This window comes from Pan paniscus, chromosome 18 (genome assembly GCF_029289425.2).
Source record: "Pan paniscus chromosome 18, NHGRI_mPanPan1-v2.0_pri, whole genome shotgun sequence".
In the NCBI taxonomy this organism is placed as follows: domain Eukaryota; kingdom Metazoa; phylum Chordata; class Mammalia; order Primates; family Hominidae; genus Pan; species Pan paniscus.
This window is the reverse complement of record NC_073267.2, coordinates 60,452,662-60,465,785: the sequence shown is the minus strand read 5'-3', so window position 1 is coordinate 60,465,785 and position 13,124 is coordinate 60,452,662.

Genomic DNA, 13,124 nt, shown 5'->3' with positions numbered 1-13,124 from the left:
TTTTAAGTCACTAAGGTCTGGTTTGATTGATTATGTAACAACAAGTAGTCAAAACACCACATTTCACTCCCTTCTTTTACTTGGAGGATTTGGGGGGGAAAAAAAGCAGTTCTCACAGGGTAGACAAAGGTGTCTTCCAGTCATGCTGATTATAGTGATGATGATAATAATAATGATAGCTGTCATTTATTTAGCACTTAGAATGCACCAGACACTATTTCTAAGTGTTTGATTTTATATGTCACCTGAGTTAGGTTCTACTATTGTCTCCACTTTACAGATAAGAAAACTGAAGCTCGGAATCTGAGTCCACAGTCCTGGCTAACTCTACAGTCCAACTCTTGCAGCCAGGCCTGAAACCCTGTGACACTGCTGTCAATACAAGTTTCCGCACACGGGAAGTGCTCAGCAATGTTAGCTGGCACAAATTATGCCAGCAAGTCCTCTGGACTCTCCCTTCATCCCGCCTTTACTAAGTATTGCCTGGTTGCCAGGAACTGTGCTGGATTCTAGGAATGTCTCCAAAGCCTGGCATGAAACCCACTGGCCTCCCTCTGGAGAGGCTGTCACAGGCCTCTGGGCATCCTTTAATCTCTGCAGCCACAGTGCCTGATGCAATGGCTGATCCTGCATTAGTGAGCAGTGTTTAGGAAATGGGTTTATGAATAAATCACATATGAATAAACAAGGGATGAGTGGGCAGCTGGATAGATGGACAGATGGAGGGATGTACAAATAGAGTATATTATGTTGCACATACATTTTAAGCCTCCTCTGGAGTATCTCTCATAGTGCCTTTAATTTTATAGTGTCATTCTCATCTCTCTATGATTTTTTTCTCTATTTTTTTAATTTGGTCTAGGTCCAGGGCAAATAGGGTAGGGGAGTCGGAGCTGGCCATGCTGGAGGTTGGAAAGGTGTTAACAAGCTATAAATGACCTTCCCTGGCCTATTCAGGCATAAGTAATGTCTCCAAATTGCCTACAGTCAAAACTGCCAATTCCAAGCTGATTGCAATGAATCAGGCTCCCCCTATACGCAATAATGTGATCAATTTCTCATTTCGCTGAATAAATAAGCTGGAAGATGGGGAACTGTCTCTGACCCACCGTTAACCTTCTGCCTCGTTATTCATATCAGACCTATGACATACATGTAAGAAATCCCTGGTTCAATTTTAGCTAATTATTTGTTAGGAATGAAGGCTCTGTGAAGTGTTACTGATGGTACAAGTGTCCAGGGACCTCCGGGCCAAGAAAATCAGGCTGAGAAAACCTTTGTCTAGAAAGAGGAAGGCTGGGAAGCAGCTTCCTTTTCTTTCCCCAGCCAAAAGCTTAGTGTTGGTGTGTTCATGTGTTTGTGCACATTTATTTGCTTCCAACTGTGATGCCCTGGGAATTTATGACAGTGTTGACTATTGTTATCTTACATCTTCTTATTGTAATTAGTGCAGATCACCCTCACAGATCAATTCCTTCATTGGGAGTAAATGCTGCAATAGTCTTTCCCCTCCCCCCTGCCCCACACACTGTCCCCCTGGTGTGGACATTGAGGGACCAGAGCTTTGGGAAACATTAACAATGTTCATTTAATTGGCTGGCTGCCTCTAGAGAAATTTCTGGGGATGCTGCAGAATTATGTTTGTGCTTACTGGGAGGGGTGAAGCCCATGCAGTGGCTTTGGCAGGTGCTGCCTGCAGAAGTGCCAGACTCTGTTGACCTGGTCCAGGGGACAATGGTGGCTTCCTTCCCTGAAACAGGGCACTGGTGGTGGGACCCTGGACCCGCCCCAGAGGCAGCTTGGATGGAAGGTTATGACTGTTTGCCCTTGCCAGGGCTCTATCTGAAATCAGCTTGGTAATTCCCTTGAAATCTCCCAAGACTAGCAGAAAACATGCTATTCTTAGGAGCATTTGTGTTTCCTTAAGAGAATAAAAGCCTCTGTCACACACTAGCTGCTTTATCACCTTTGTAATGTTCTAGTCCTTTTCCATTTTCAGAGTTCCTGAGAATTTTCCCCAACCACTCTCACCTCATGAGACTTATTCAATGAGCAGGTCCATTTATTTTATTCAACATATACATTCTAACACATGTCAGGCACTGCGTTTGACTTTGAGGGTAGAGTATGGAGGAATAGCATTATCAGGAATCTTGTCCCAGTGGAACTTTCAGTCTAGTGGGGAGACATAATATTTAAGATAGAATTGTGATAAGGAGTGAGGGGACATTCATGAAGGTGTGGGGCACAGAGGAGGTGACGGATTTGGGGGTCAGAGGGGCTGACCTGATGGTCATTCTAAAGTATGAAAAGCTGGGATTTAGGGGAAGAAAAATATAGGGGTTGGGCTGTAACTCTGAAGGCTGTCCCATTGCATGTGAGATGGGTCTCTTGAAGACAGCATACTGTTGGGTCTTGCTTCTTAATCCAACTTGCCACTCCGTGCCTTTTAATTGGGGCATTTAGCCCATTTACATTCAAGGTTAATATTGACATGTGTGGATTTGATCCTGTCATTGTGTTGTTAGCTGATTATTATGCAGACTTGTTTGTGTGGTTGCTCTGAAGGATAAAAAGCTGCACTTCATGAGAAGAGGTAGAAAGTGGGTGGGATGGTGGGGAAGAAGAATGTCTACTAGAAGCAGCAGCACATGGGATGTCTTGGAGGGAAGGGGGGAAACAGTGGGATGGAAGACAGTTTGACTGCAAAGAGGTAAAGAAAAGGTCAAAGAGGTGAGTAGGACCAAGTCATGAAGGGTTTCATCACTCCACTTCCTGATGTAATGTTCCAATGCTGACAGCAGATGTGGGCTCCGTGAATAATGACTCTAGGTCTCAGAGTCTAGGATAATAGACTCCAATCAGGACTGCCTCAGACAAACCAGTGTGTAGAGACACTATATTCAAAAATCATGTCCAGGAGCTTTGATTTCTAGGATTTTTATCCCAAGGTCTCTTGAAAGCAAATGAGAAGATCAGCTTTATACCTTAGGAAGATCTCAGTCTCCTGTGGTTGATGGTTTGGACGAGGGCAAAAATGATGGAGAGGGATAGGAGGACCCTGTGTCTTCCATGAGGTGGGCTGGGGCATAGAGTAGATAAGATTTGCTCCATTTTGCAGATGCAAAGACTGAGATCCAAGGAGACAAAGGGGCTTTCCAATCAATAGCAATCATTGGGTGATCAGCTTCACCCAATCAGTAGAAATGAAAGTTCCAGTGTGGACCCAGTTTTGCTGTTTTCCACAGTGGAAAACCTATTTTCTGTTTGGGTCATGAGAGCAGCCCCAAACTTAATGTTCAGTATATAAAGCCCAAGGAAAGCGGGGGGGAATTTGTCACCTTTAAAACAGAATGGATCCCTGGGGACCAAAACCTGTGAATCTCAAAGGAACTAAGAAATCTGTATTCTACAACACAGTAATGTGACATTTTAGATGATCAAGAACAGAAATATCCTCTTTCCCCTGGAATATGGATGACTGGGCCAGGGTTCCTCAAGTTGTTATGAACCACAGGCCTGGTCAGAGACCTCTGAAGCATGTGTCAAGCACCCTCTCCCTCAGGGCTTTGTGTGTGTCTTCCCTCTGCCAGGAACATCCTTTCCCTAAAGAGTCACATGGTTCATTCAGGTCTCTGCTCAGATGTGGCCTTCTCCAGGACACCTTTCTTGCCCATCCTGTCCAAAGTTGCTTTACTCTCTTTACACATGATTATTTTTCCTACCTAACACCATGTGTCCTATGGTTGTCATTTTGTAATCTGTTTCCCAACAGATTGATATGAGCTTCCCAAGGACAGGAGCTCTGTCTCACTCACTCTGCATCTCCAGTGCTTGTATACGGTTGGTACTTAATAAATATGTGAATTGCATAGATCAATATTGAAGTCACTGCTTCCATGAAGGATTCTTAGAGGGGCGTCTCCAAGATGCTGAGAAGGGTCAGTCACATGAGGACAGACACAAGCACTCAGCTGCCCTGGTGCCGAACTCAGCACACCAACCTCAGACCAGAGGCTCCCTCTCTTCCTAGTCCCTCTGCATCCTTAAGACCAAGAAAGAGCCAGGCATAGAGCACAAGCCCAGTAGAGGTCTGTTTGAATGATGAATGACTGAACAACTTGAGTGAATGACAACATTAAATCTCCTCTGAGGTCAGGACCAGAAGCAGACCCCAGCTGGAGGGAATTGTGGAACCATGAGGAATAATAGCATTATCATGACCAGAGCTGCCATTTATTGATTGCTTATTATGTGCCAGACACAGTCTAATCATTTCACATTCATGATCTCATTTAATCCTCAGAAACCCTCATTAATTGCTACTGTTACTATCCCCATTTTACATATGAGCAAAGCAAGACCCAGTGAGGTTAAATAACCAGCCGAAGAGGATACAGTAAGGGCATAGCACAGTCAAGATTGGAATCCAGGACACTCGCTTCCAGAGCCAGTTCTGGGCTGTCCTGTGGGCAGGGAGTGCAGGAGCAAGTGCTAAAACCCTGGCTAATGGCAGGTCATATTCAGTCAGTATGCACAGTGGGAGGGCCTCCATACATAGCTATCTGCAAAGAAGAGGGAGAAGAAGAAAAGCTCAGCTTGGGGATCCATGTGTCTGACAGGGGAGGCATACCCTGTGTCCCCCAGCCCTTTGGGAGATTCCAGCTGGGGAAGAGAAACCATTCCTCCATTTGATTTGTTTTTGGTTTTTGTTTTGTTTTGTTTTTAGAGGTGAGTCTTGCTGTGTCATCCAGGCTGGAGTACATGGGTGCAATCATAGCTCACTGCAGCCTCAAACTCTTGGGCTCAAGTGATCTTCCAGCATCAGCCTCCCAAGTAGCTGCAACAACAGGTGTGCGCCACCATGCCCAGCTAATTTTTGTATTTTTTTATTTTTGTGAGACTATAAAACTCACTATGTTGCCCAGGCTGGTCTCAAACTCCTGGGCTCAAACAATCCTCCTGCCTCAGCTTCCCGAAGTGTGGGGATTACAGGAGTGAGCCTCCTCATCCAGCCATCCCTACATTTGTATTAATAACTATGGAACAGCAAGCTCCTTAAGAAAAAAATACAAATGGGTTTAGACTTCATTCCTTTGTTTGATCATTCATTAATTCAGCCATTTGATTGAGTTACTATGTGCTAGGCACTGTTTTAGGGTCCAGGGTTTCAGCAGGGATCCTATCAGGCAGATAGGATTCCCACCCTCCTGGAACTTACTGTCTCATGGGAAAGATAATAACAATACAAGGGGGCAAGCATGGAGCTGGGGACAGTCCAGGAGCAGGGAGAGCAAAGAGCACCTGAGCTGAGGCTCCTCGAGAGGCATCCACTGGAAATGAAGGGAGAGCAGGAGTGGGCCAGGCAAAGGGGCCCGGGGAAGGGGCACAGAGAGCAGCAGCCTCACGAGGGCAGTGCAGGTGGGAGGAACGAGGTCTCTATTTTGAAGAAAGGGATAAAGCTTAAGCTCAGACTTAAGAAGGAGATCACTTGCCTAAAGATACCCAGTCAAGGCAGGGAGTGTGGCTGAAACCCTGCTGAAGAACCTGCTTCAGGCCAGGCACAGTGGCTCACACCTGTTATCCCAGAGCTTTGGGAGGCCAAGGTAGGAGGATCGCTTGAGGCCAGAAATTCCAGACTAGCCTGGGCAACATAGCAAGACCCACTCTTCATAATAAAATTTTAAAAAATTAGCTGGGCATGCTGCACATGCCAGCTACTCGGGAGGCTGAGGTGGGAGGATTTCTTGAGCCCAGAAGTTCAAGGCTGCAGTGAGTAATGATTGCACCTCTGCACTCCAGCCTGGGTGTCTCTGTCTCAAATAAACAACAAAAAAGGAACCTGCTCCTAGCTGATATTCAGGAGCTAAGTCCACCCAGAGCAGATACCTTTTTTGAGCTCACACCCTATCTCCTGTGGGCCAGCAGTGGCTCCCATCAGATAGCTTTATAAACATGCCCCTGGCGTGTTTCTACTCTCCAGAAGTAGTTGGGCTCTGGAGGGTGCCAAAGCAAATATTTTCTGAGCCTGGATGGTGTGGCTCCAAGGTAGGGACAATTTATGGTAAGGTGGCTGACTTAGGGAGATACAGCAGCCTTCCATCCTCAAACCAGGGCAGGCTGGGAAAAGCCTCCCAACTCTTTTATTGGAAGAATTGGCCCAGGGCCACTTCTTTATCCCATCTTTAAGGTCCCTTTCATAAAGCCACCTTCAGATGTGTTTCAAATTCACCACAAACTCTATTTTTAAATTGTTCTTGCTTTTTCCATTTCTTAGGATTCCTCCAAAAATTAATGATAACTATTCACTAACGGGCTTCTATTGTTGAGATCCAGGTCCTGCCCCTGAGGGGTCCAGGCCAAGGATAGGTCCTCCTAGGGCTGAGCCATGGCCTGGACAGGAAGTGAGCATCAATGAAATTTATACAGAGAAAAAGGAAAGCCCCTCTCTCCACCATTTGGCGTCCCCACTGTCTGCTCTGACCTGGAGCCAGGGATTGGTTGGTGACCAGTATCTCAGTGGCTGTTTTCCATGACAACTGTTTCTGTCTGAGCTCATTCATCAATTTCTATGCAACAAAATCGGTTTGTGGAAAACTTGCATGAGTCCCTGAAATCTGGGGGCAAAGGCGGGGCTCGGAGATACAAGACAGGTTTTTCCTGGGATGATGGGAAAATTCCCAGCTCCCTCCAGGCCTCTCTTCTGGTCTCCAGCCATAGCCTCACTTTTTCCATGGCCTTATCAGTTTCCGATAGGCAAGGACTAATCCAGCATTCAAGGGAGAGGAAACCCTGGGAAAAATAAAGCCCAGCAGGTCCCCCCACCACACACACGGAGACCCACATAGAACTTCCTGGAAACACAACACCACCAAGGTTGGTCACATCTCCTCTTTTGCTGCACGTGTGGACTCTGGACTAGGGAGGAAGCCAAGCTGAACAGGAAGTCCTCAGTGATAGAAGGCCTCAGATAGCCTGAGAAGCCTGGGTCAGGCCTTTGAAATGGGGGAGGGAGAAGGGACTCCTTGAGAAGGTCTTTTTTTTTTTTTTTTTTTCTGGAGACAAGTCTCACTGTCACCCAGGCTGGAGTACAGTGGCATGATCATAGCTCACTGTGGACTCTAGTTCCTGGGCTCAAGAGATCCAACCTCCCAAGGAGCTGAGACTATAGGCACACACCGCCACACCTGGCTAATATTTTATTTTTTGTAGAGATGGAGTCTCACTATGTCGCTCAGGCTGGTCTTGGGCTCCCGGCCTCAAGCAATCTTCTCACCTTGGCCTCCCGAAGTGCCAGGATTATAGGCGTGAACCACTGTGAACAGCCTCCCAGAGAGGGTCTTTTGGGAGCTGTGTGTAGTTAGTCCATTTGGGCCACTCATCAAATATTTCTGGTTTTCTCTCTTCCTGGGCTCCAAGTAAGATCATTAACACTTCCTGACCCCTGTGTGAGTGAGTGGGACCAGTGCTAGCCAGTGAGTTGCTAGTGAAAGTGACATACAGACCTGCATTGCTTAATAATGTGGATATGTTCTGAAAAATGTGTCATTAGGTTATTTCGTTGTTGTTGAAATACCAAAGAGTGCACTTCTGTTAACCTAGATGTAACAGCCCACTACACGTCTAGGCTGTGTGGTATAGTCCATTACTCCTAGGCTACAAACCTGTACAGCTTCTGACTGTACTGAATACTGTAGGCAATCATAACCCAGTGGTAAGTATTTGTGTATCTAAATATATTCAAACAGAAAAGGTGCAGTGAAAAAAAATGGTATTATAATCTTATGGGACTACTGTCATATAACCAAAACAACATTTGTCATTGACTAAAACAATGCTATAAAATGCACAGATAACTGTCTAATATGGTAGCTGCTGGACACATGTGGCCATTAAGCACTCGAAACGTGTCCAGTCTAAACTGAAGTGTTCTGTAAGTGCATGATACACAGAGGATTTCAAAAACTCAGTATGAAAAAAGAATATAAAATACTTCATTAATAATTGTTGTATTTATATTATAATGATAATATTGTCAAAATAATAACAATTTGGATATACTGGGGTAAGTTAAATATACTATTCACTTTAATTTCAGCTGTTTCATTTTAGTATGTCTTATGTGGCTATTAGAAAATTTTAAATTACATTTATGGTTCAATTTATACTGATCCAGAACAATGCTTGGCCTATAGTAGTTATTCCATAAATGTTGAACTGAGACAGGTAGAGCGTCTTGGCTTACAGAAGAGCATGTCCAGAATTATCCTAGGGAACTGCACTAAGAAGAAAAGAAAACATCTAATATGGGCAAAATTGCAGAAATGGTTTCAATATGAAAAAGGAAATGCTTCTCATTTTGATTGTGCATTGCATTAGTCCGTTCTCACGCTGCTAATATAAAGACATACACAAGACTGGGTAATTTACAAAGAAAAGAGGTTTAATTGATTCACAGTTCTGCAAGGCTAGGGAGGCCTCAGGAAATTTGCAATCCTGACACAAGGGAAAGCAAATACGTCCTTCTTCACAGGGTGGCAACACGGAGAAGAATGAGCAAAGTTGGGGAAAGCCCCTTATAAAACCATCAGATCTTGTGAGAAGTCACTCACCATCACGAGAACAGCATGGAGGTAACTGCCCCCATGATTCAATTACCTCCTACTGGCCCCTCCCACAACACGTGGGTATTATGAAAACTACAATTCAAGATGAGATTTGGGTGGGGACACAGCCAAACCATATCATGCATGGAGATGAGCGACTATGCATTTCTTCTCTCATCTTCTGTCCCTGTCTACTCTCCCTTAACCATGACGATGACCGTTTCTCAGGCCTCAGGGATGTCATTTTCTGTGGCCACGTCTGCCCTCCCACTAAAGAAGGCCCCATATCTCTTGTGGTCCCCATTTTATTCTTGGCATCTATCATGGTACCTGGCTTAAATTAGGTATTCAACAAATGTTTGTGCAAATAATAAATTATTCTTCCAGAGGATCTTTGGACTCTTACGCTCTTTATTTATCTCCAACTTTTAATATGTGTGCAGTGTTTTATAAGAGCAAGAGCTTAAGATTCAAGCTGTGCGTGCTTAAGCAAGAATACAGCCTCTTAAGCTTCGCTGTTTCCATCTGTTAAATGGGAATATCACTACTTCTCTTAATATTTACTTCACAGGGCTATTGTGGGGCCACATATCGAAAGTAAAGAGTGAGTGAAGGAGGTAAGAATTGGGAATGTGTTAACTCAGCAGGCTTGGGCCACAATCCCAAAAAACACAGCCCTAGATCGCATGATACAAAATGTTGAAATCTTGAAATTCAAAATCCTGAAAATATAATTCTGAAAAAAAAATTTTTTTAATTATTTAAAGACATTAATTTACCTTTTTGAAAAGAAATTTATTTCAAAACATACAAAAACATGACAGAACAGTTCATGGGCCACTTTATACAATAAAATAGACAATATTTTATTGCCTGTTTTATTTTTGCAAGCATCAACAGTCAGGTATACTAATGACAGTCACTTGGGTTAACAGCTATGAAGAGACAAACCATACACACAAAGAATTAGGTCGAAAACCAAGATGTATAAAGGCATATTTCTATGGCTGGTAATTGTGTGCACCCACTTTGTAACTGTGGTCATCTGAAATACTATGAAGCACAACCTAGAGATCGCGCCACTGCACTCCAGCCTGGGCAACAGAGCGAGACTGTGTCTCAAAAAATAAATAAATAAATAAAAGATTGGTCAAAAATTGCAACGGGCACATAAGCATTTGCCCAAAGAATTGAGATCTCAAGAAATTTATCTCTTCACAAATGCACATGTACAAATCAGATATCTCTTTATTTATTGAGGAAGTTTCAATGTTTTTGCCTACATGCACAATGCTCACACACAAGTCAACGTTGTGACAATGCACTTTCATGAATTCAGATTTGCCAAAAAAAAAGCATAAAACAAAATGAGAACCTCTAAAAGTCGTTACACAATTTATACCTTCAGTATTGGAAATGATGAGCAGATGAAGTACACAGCATAGTAAATTGTAACAAATAAAGCTGACAATTTAAAATAATGAGAAAAAAACACTATCAAAAACTAAAAAGAAAATTTGACATATGAAAAAGTGAATTACAGGGATAGGTTATGGGCAATTGCACGGAGGTAGTCCACAAAAGTTGGCGAGCCTCATGATCACCAACTATATTTTGAAGGCTTGCGTCATGATGAATAGCTGTTTATTTTCTTTTAGGACATGGCTTCTCTCAGGGAATATGTTCAAATTCACTTTGTACATGGCACTGCTCTTTTTGAAATTCTTCTATGATTTAATACACACCAACATGTGCACTCCCTATTAAATTTTCCCATCTTCAGCCATGCTTCTATGCTGTTTGGGGTATGTGGAAATTTATTCAACATGCACTCATACACAGACCACAGATTTGGTGGAAACAATATTGGTGATCGAACAGCAACACAGGTTTGTAAGTGTCTTCTTATCCTACCATGCACGTAATTATTTTTGAAGCCATGAGTAAGTTCGCTGCCTCCTTCAGGCAAATGTGGCTTTAATTCCTTAAAATCTCCTGGAATTTCATCAGCCGGAAGGAATGCCAATGCAGACAAATGACGCATTTTTAAACTGAAGTTTTTCTGGTTGCCCTATTGAGTGGCCAATCCCCTTATCTGAATTTTCTGCCAAATGCATTGGGCTGAATGGAAAAAACAAAGTTTATTGATGACACCTTGAAATTCACTTTTAGGAGCCTTGCTTGCACCTAATTCCAAATCTGCCATGGTTTGGGGATTCAACTGAAATCCATTTGCTTCTGCAAAGTCTACCAAATCTTCAAATAAGCATTTATAAAGTGCTCCACTTTTCCAAGTCATTAATACATAAATAAGCAGATTTATTAAAATTTTTAATTTTAGAATTTCCAGTTCCAACAGGGGCATAAATGGGATAATTGTTGATTTAAAAAAATAGTTGGGAAAGTGTAATACATTAGCCAAAGTGAAGGGTGCACTAGTTTCTTTATGTTGGCTTTAATGGTAAATATAAGAAGTCTATCTTCTTCAACAGTCAAATCCCTAACCAAGAACAGTTCAACCTCTAAAACACTAGAGGAACCTCTGTATCAGCAAGTGTTTTTGGTTCTGGAAGTTGTTGAGCTTATTGAATTTTTTGTTGTTGTTTTTTGTTTGTTATTTAAAATTTTTTTCGTGTGTACATAGTGGGTGTACACTATGTACACACGAAATTGTCAAGTTGTTTTTATTCTCTGATGAAGGGTGTTTTTTGAAAGCAAACATGGAGATGTGTGCGAAGAGGCAGAAGCCATACATGATTGAACAAATTGGCAAGGGAAATTTCATGCATTTTTCACCTGTGGTTTCACTTCTTCTATGTTTGAAACACTCAAACATTGAGAGCAGATCTTCCCACCTTGTCCACTCAGATTCACACAGTAATCTCTGGAAACACTCTCACAGACACATCCAAAATAATACCTTTACCAGATATTCCTTAATCTAGTCAAGTGGATATGTAAAATTAAGTCCACAAGTCCACCTCTTGTCAACTTGGCCTCCCTTTACATCTTCTTGAACTGTGCTTAATTTCCAAATAAAGACAATAACTAGGTGATAATTCCACCTAATGTAATGCAACTAACATGACGCAGCTATCCTGCATACAACAAAATAAGTGCCCATCCCTTCCCCGGAATTTCACATTCAGGATTTCAACTTTCAGGATTGTGATTTTTGGGATTTTAGACTTTAGAGGTTTTGATCTTTTGGGATTTCACCATTTGGGATTATGGTGTTTGGGATTGTGTCTTTCAAGATTATGATCCGACCCCATAGAAAGATGGATTTGTTGGAGTGGGAGATTGCCTAACTTGTAACAGAACACTTGAATTCAATTCTGGTATCATTCCTTTGGGTCTCAGTTTCCCCAACTGCAAAATGGGGGCGGGCTGGTCTCTGTTCTGCCCATTTTGAAGAGTCATTGAAAGAAGGGCCATAAAGACGGATGTAAAATCACTTTATGAACTGTGATACCCTTTACACATGCAAATGGTTATTGATTATCCTTAGAGCATCTGTCAGCAAAATAGCCTGCTTTGTGAAGCCGTGTCAATTGGCCAAACAATGATTTGGAGCAAGACTGGGTCTTGAAAACCAGGTAACATCTAGACATCTGAGACAAAGAAAATCTCCAGGCAATATTGAAACCACAGGAGTTTGGCTGCCGCTGGCTACGGAGCAGGGCTGGGTATGAAGCATTAGTCCTGGGCGGATGGGAGCTCAGTCTCCTGCTTGCCAGCCTCTTCCTTGGGGCACCACTGTAGCCTCAGAATGCTCAGGTCTGAGCCTCTCTGCCTCCTACAGCTCCATGTTCTACATTAAAAACCGTGCCCTGCAGATATTGGCTTCCCCACGGGGACCCAGGCATGTTTCAGTTTGAGGGAATGATGGGTCGAATGCTGGAGCAGAGGGCCCTCTCATAAATGGCTGACATGGCTCTCTGAACATCAAACAGCTCTTAGAAATAATATTTCGAAGAGTTAAGTGTAAATGAATGGGAAACACATGGATTAAATTTCCATGAAATACATATGCACGTAAAAATGAAAGAAAGGCTTTCAGGCACTGCATACTGGGACTCATTCTACCTAGAACATAATAAAATACAATAAAATGCTAACCTCGGAGGCAGAGGACATATCCCAGAAGGATTCTCTTCCTCCAGGAACTGACAGCACCCTCCAGGTCTGATAAGGTAGAGGGTGAAGAAGAAATGAAGCCAAGGGAGAGAAAAGGGCAGTGCCCCAAAGGACAGGCCGGGAAGCTGTCCTGGGGTGTGGCTGCTAACTCCTTCCTGCTCCTTAACCCCCATCACCTTAGAATGGAGGGCACTCACAGGAAAGCCTCTCAAAGCTCTAGCTGCAGAACCGCTGGTAACTGGCTGTTTAAAAAGCCAGCAGCCAGTCCCTGGGCCCTGCTCAGCGAGCTGCAGAGCTGATTGTGTGATGCATCAGAAGAAATGCAAGCTAAATAATGTTTAACTGACAGAGCAGATTGTTTACTTTCAAATAATTGCA